This window comes from Echinops telfairi, unplaced genomic scaffold, assembly GCF_000313985.2.
Source record: "Echinops telfairi isolate 266 unplaced genomic scaffold, ASM31398v2 ScPeMD7_7469;HRSCAF=8507_1, whole genome shotgun sequence".
Lineage (NCBI taxonomy): Eukaryota > Metazoa > Chordata > Mammalia > Afrosoricida > Tenrecidae > Echinops > Echinops telfairi.
Window position 1 is genome coordinate 143,392,698 of NW_022111373.1, and position 6,601 is coordinate 143,399,298.

Consider the following 6,601-nt stretch of genomic DNA (forward strand, 5'->3'; position numbering starts at 1 on the left):
GCAGAGCGCAGCCGGGACGCACCAGGGAGTCGCCGCGCCGCCACCCGAGCCCCTCGGCGGAAGCGCGGAGCCTCCGCCTCCTCGGCAGGGGGGAGGGGTCTGGGAGCCCCTGGGTGGGGGCAGCCGCGGGGACCTCGCCTACCTGCGGTGGCGCCCGGCCACTCCCGGCCGCCCGTGAGGGCTCCGCGCGGCCGTTCGGCGCGCGCGCTCCAGCGGGGAGCAGGCGACCACTAATGGAGACATTTCCAGGCGGCGCACCTGGCGAGCGGAGCGCGCCGGCGTCCCCAGGCGCCGCGGTCGTCAGCAGAGCCCGCACGGGTGTGACGTGGGCGGGCGAGCGAGCGTCGCTGCTCCCACTCGGCCGCCCATTAACGCTTTCCCCTGCGGCTCCGCGCGCTGCCCAACTTTCCCTCCGCTCAGCTCCGCAGGCTGAAGAGCTGGGACGTGGGACACCCGCGGGGTGGGGGCGAGGGACACCAGGGATGACAACAGGGGCTGGAAGGCGCCAGGCCCTGATTTGGTCAAACGCTCCGCCTGCCGCTCGCTCTGTCCTGAGTAATGGTGCCTGGAGACAGCGCCGCCGGCTTGCTCTCCTTTGGTCCTAAGGCCAGTGCTCCCAGCCCGCTGGTCTTCCAAGTAGCTCAGTCTTTCTGATTCTTGCCTCTCAGGCCCTGCCCATCCTCGTATGCCAACCCCCACGCCCCATACCATCCTTTTATTCTTGGCTGGTCAGTCCTTGGTTCTCTGTCTCTGGGGTCCACACCCATCTCTAGCCACTCTGGGCCACTCATGGGCTGGGACCAAGAGCACAGGTATGGGCACCCAGGCGGTAGGGTGGGAGGATGTGACATAGCTCCTGGAGGGTGGGGGTGGGCAGTCTCATGTCTGGGGACCAGGGGAATGTCTGACTGCCCAGGACTTCTCCCTTGACATCTCAGCCTGCTTGGGACCATGGGGAACCATAGATTGGCAACACACTGGCCACAGTCACCAGCAACCCAAAGAGCCAGGCCTTTGCCACCCTCACTCAGTGACTCCAAGTCCCCCTGAAAGTCCCTTTGTCCTTCTGTGATGCCAATGCTCTGCAGAATCAGGGCAGGGGCTAGAGGGAAACAGGAGCCGCAGGTGGCCCCTAGGTCCCTGCTACCCCAGAAAGGACTCAGAGTAAAGGTGGGGAGTTCCCTCTGCAGAGCTCCTCTCCAACAGATGCTCCAAGGCCAGGAGAGGGGGTAGTCTGGTGCCAGCCTCTCTCCTACTTGGACTATGCCCCTCAGGCCAGGGTCTACCCTTCCAGACAGTTCCCTCCTTTATGATGAGTTGTGCTTCAAAGACCCCGGGACTTGTCCCTCTTCGTGACCCTGTGGCTGTGCATGACATGTGAGATGAGTGGACCCTGTCTGACAATGCCACTTGCTGCGCTTCAGCCCTTTTCTCTCAAGCTTTCTGCCCTCTCTGGAAAGGCCACGGGCAACTATCTCCTTCACCCTGGATGGCTTTGTCCCAAGCCTCCCTCACCTTCCTTTTTCCTCCTCTGGGTCCCTGAGCACAGAGGAAGAGTCTCCCGGAGGCCTTTTGAGGGTGGACATGGCTTTGATCCCTAGACCTGCTGCTGGGGGTGTAAAACTTACATGTCATTAACCAGACACTGTGTTGCAGCAGACCCTTGAGGAGGCCTGCACCCCAGGGAAGGGGGCTCGGTCTGCTGCCCTAGCACCCAGAGCAGGGCGTGACCCACCGCCTTTTAGGGAGTCACGAGCCCTCCTCCCTGCTATGGGAAGTTGAGGAAAAGTCCTCACCCCTCTGGTGGGTGTAGGAGGGGTGGGAGGGAGCTTTAGACTGCCCCTTTCCAGTGTGTTGCTCAGCTCTCTCTCTGTCACCCCGCTCCCCTCCCCCCTTTCTGGCAGGGTGCTCTCAGTGGGGACCCTGATAGAACTGACATGCCTGAAGTAAAGACTCCTTCTACAGTGTAATGTGAGCAAGGCACATTTGCTTCTAAAATCTTGATTTACTTGACAATCTCGTTTCTCACACACCCAGCCCTTTTTGGTGGCCCTGGGTGGGTGGTGCCGAAGGGTAGGGTGCCTGACTGCTCAGTGATTGGTGGTGATTCAAGTCCACCCACCTGGCTCCTAGGAAGTAAGGACTGGTGATCTGTGTCCCCCAAACCCACCGCCGAAAGTCCCTCATTGTCCAGTTTTCCTCCGGCCCTTTCCTTAGCAAGGACCATCCCAACATTAATACATAACACCGAACACTGGACAAGCTCAGCGGCGGAGTGGTAGAGGCCCATAGACTAGGAGGTCGTGGGGCAGCTAGCCTGGTCTCCACTGTGGGGCAGAGGTAGGGTTTCTGCCACTGTGAAAATCTCAGGTTTCCCTGAAAGTGCAGACACGGATCATCATGTGGCTCCATCATCACCCTTTCCTGGGAGGAACCACTGACTGGTTTTTCCCCACTTGGCTTCCCTGTGGGACTCCTTTGTCCACCTTTGAACACTGTCAAGGAGCCTCATGTGGCCCGGTGCTAACTGAAAGGTCAGATGCTCACTCTACCCCCCGCCCCCCAGCTGCTACCTGGGAGAATGACACTTCTGTTCCTTTTTGTAAAGACATTGTTGCTAGATACCATCGAGTCATTTCTGATCCACAGCGACCCTGCTGGGCACAACAGAACGAAACACCACCCAGTCCCACGCCGTTCTCACAATTGTTAGGTTTGAGCTCATTGTTGCAGCCACGGTGTCAATCCATTTTGTCGAGGGTCTGCCTCTTTTTCACAGCTTCCCCTCCACTTTACCAAGCACGGTGGTCTTCTCCCGGCACTGGTCTCTCCTGATAGGGAAAGCCTCACCATCCTTGACTCTGAGGAGCAAGGATTCTGGCCCTACTTCTTCAGAGACAGATTTGTTTGTCCTTTTGACAGTCTGTGGTACTTTCAGTATTCTTCACCGACCCTTCGTTTGAATGCCTTGGAAGCTATTCAGGGTGGGTCTGCTTTGTCCCACGGGTTGCTACGAATTGGAAACGACTCTATAGCAATGGATCCGGTTTTATGTGGACACTGCCAAACCTGCTCTGGTCCTGGAACTCCACTCCCAGTCATCCTTAGTGACCATCTGTGTAAACTCACAGGCATGGCAGCTGCTGAGAGCTCTCCTTTCTGCTGTATAGCAAGAGCCCCTCTGGATTGGAGGAAATGATGGTACTTCCTCATATCTGGCCAAGGGGCCTAGAAGGGAAAATCCTTGTCTGCCTTCTGTGTGAAGGAGGCGTGGTTTTGGTTGGTTAACCTTAAGGTCGATGGTTCAAACCCACCAGCTGCTCTGAGGGAGTAACACTGCTCCTATAAAGATGTACAGCCTCAGAAACCCTATGACGGGTCTCTGAGTCAGAGTGGACTTGACAGCAATGAGGTTTGCTTGCTTTTTACTCTTTTACTTGACCCAGAAAGCCAGTTTGCAGCATCAACCAACTCGCTCCTCAAGACACGAGGTACCTACCCACCACCCACCACTGTGCCCAGGGCCTCTGGTCAGCACTTGTTCCCCAACCGGTCGTCTTTCAATCCTTCCTTTGTTTGTCTTGCTGGCAGTGCGGCCAGGCCAGGCTGCAATCTGAAACAAATGTCTCAGGGCCCTCGGGGCTTGGCCGGGCTGCCTGGACGCTGCTCCAACATGCCGAGGCATCTGGCGGAGAGCTATGGAGCGCTGTGCCGGGTTTCCTGAGACAGGTTCTGCGCTGGTCCTGCTGCCTTCCTACCCCGAGGCCCCAGCCCCAGCCCCCACCTCCACCCAGGGGATGCCGCAGTCCACAGCCAACTCACTGCCATCGAGTGGGTCTCCACTCTCGGGGACTGCACACAATAACAGAGGAGAATGGCTCCATTAGGGTTTCTTGGCGTCATCTTATTGGAAAACCTGGTGACGCTGTGGCGAAGCATTTGCCTGCCAAGCGGAAGGCTGTAGGTTCGAGCTCAGCAGTCATTCCCTGGGAGAATGACAAGGCAATCCGATGCTGACTCACAGTGACCCACTAGGACAGGGTAGAACTGCCCCCGTGGGAACTCTTTATGGGACTAGAAAGCCCCATCTTTCTCCAGCAGAACAACTGGTTGTTTCAAACTGCCGACCTTACAGCTAGTGACCCAACAGTAACCACTAAGTGAGCCTTGAAAACCATAGCGGGTGGGGGCAGTTCTCTGCCCTACAGGGTCTCTCTGAGTCAGCCAGGACTCAACGGCCAGGGGCTTTTCAATGAGCACTCTATGGAAGCAGAATGCCAGCCTTCGTCTGTGTGGATGCTGCGCTGGGTGGATTTGCACTGTCAACCTTTAGGTTGGTGGTCTTCAAGGACAGGTGGGGGAGGAGGGAGGGGGGAAGAAGTGGCAGTGGGCTATTATGCAGGCCAAGGAGGTCCAGAAGCGGGAACAGCCTCAGAAGTCCATGTGGCCCCAGAGGGCCCCACATGCTGCTGTCTTTGGAAGGACTGGGCCTGTGGGGACAGCTCTTTGGCTTGACCTAGTAGGGGGAGCAGCTTGACAACATCCTGGATCCCGAGAGGATCGGGGTGCAGGGTGGTAGTTATTTGTTTATAACTTCCATAGACAACGCCAAAACCAAACAGGGAATGTTGCCCTTCACTGGGTTGACTTGCAACTCCTCAACAAAACCACACCAAAGACAAAGAAAACCAAGTCACACCCACTGCCTCAATTATGATGTGCAGCCACCCTATAGGACAGCACAGAACTGCCCCTCTGGGTTTCTGAGACTGTGGAAATCCTGTCTTTCCCCGAGGAGGTGCTGGTGGTTTAGAATCGCTGATCTTGCACTTAGCAGCCCAAGGAGTACTGCCACACCACCAGACCTCCTATTTTGATGCAAAACAATTTCCGAGAAACTCGTCTATATTCTTATGATGATAGGATATGGATACATAAAGGTAGTAGAACATTTGGTATTTTTACGATCTCATGTGTATTAATAAATACCACACTGGCTGTCATCGAGTCGATGCAGATCCTATATGATGGAGCAGAATGACCCTATTGGGTTTCTCAGACGGTGACTCTGTATAGGAATAGCAGGTTTCATCTTACCAAGGTGTGGCTGGTGGTTTTGAACTGCTAACCTTTTGGTTAGCAGCCTAACAAGTAAGGCACTACTCCACCAGGGCTCCTGGTGTAGTATGGGAATCTTCATGACATCAATCACATTTTCCAACCATGACCAGTGACCAGGCCAGAATTTTTTCCCCATCACCTTTCAACAGAAGTCCCATGTCCCCCAAGTCTAGTGACTTCCTTGGGCCTTCCCTCCCCAATACACTTTGTTCTCTATACCCTTATCTGGATAGTTCCTGCAGTTGGGTTCAGGATAGCTGGTTCTTGTGTGACTGATGTATTTCACTCACAACCCGTTTCCAAGGGCCCTCCACTGCGAGGCAGGTATCAAGACTCCCCTTCTCCGTGTGGCTGAATAGGAACCTACCGTATGAATGGACCACCTGTGCATCTAGGCAACAATTGATGGGCTTCGAAAGGCAGCATCTTTTATCTTTGCCTAGGCTCCTTGAGGCTCCTGGCTCTTCCCTGTGGTCCTAGTCCCCTGACATAGTTGGCCCTGGGCTTGCCTTTTTTCCTTTAGCAACGCAAGGCCAGGTGTAGGGTGACTGGCGGCAGAAGGGCTGGTGATTTGTTTGCCTTGCTTTCTAAGGCAGAGTGGTGCCTGGGGTACGGACGTGGTATGGACTGCCCTGGGTCAGCTGTGCACTGTGGGAAGCAGCTGGGAAAGCATCCTGATGTCTCTCCTACTTCTCTTTCTGTTCTTCCTCCTTCTGCTCTCTCCCCAGGCCGGAACATGCTGAGGAACCCACGTTGGAGAAGGCTTTGCGTCTCCCACGGGGTGCCTCGTTGAAGTGCATCAGCAAATTTTAAGGCTGTTTCTATTATTAAAAGTGAAAGGTTATTAATTCAAGCAGTGTCGGTGCGGTGCGTGTTTACACGGGAGATGTTTACCTGGCACAGCCTCAGACCATGCATGTGACAGCCACGGAAGACAATGGAAGAAGATGAAATTATTTTAAGTTGTGGGGGAGAAAGGTACTGGGAAATATCTTTTCCTTGGAATTGTAATAAGATGTTGAATTTGTCAACGCAGCATTGGGGGAAAATGGAAGGTTTTGGTAGGCAGGGGAGAAAGATAAAAAAATCTTTATCTTAAATTTGCGGGCTTGTGTTTGTGTCAAGGGCTTTCAACAACAGAAAAACAAACCTCAAATAAAATGGAGTAAAACAAAACCCACAAACAGACTCTGGAGAAAGGGCCCCCCAAAGGAAGAACCTCTTCAAGTCTCCTACCTGGAATTTGCACATGTATACACACACACACACACACACACACACACACACTGCAACTGAGCCAATTCCAACTCCTGTGTTTCAGAGGGTGATTGCATGTCACAGGGGCTTCAATCGCTACCATCTTACGGAAGCCATGGCTGAGTGGGTTGGAACAGTGGACTCTTGGGTTCCTCCCCAATCATTGGCGTGGAGCTCATCGTAACTCACAGGATCCTGTAGGACAGATGAACTCTAGCCCCCC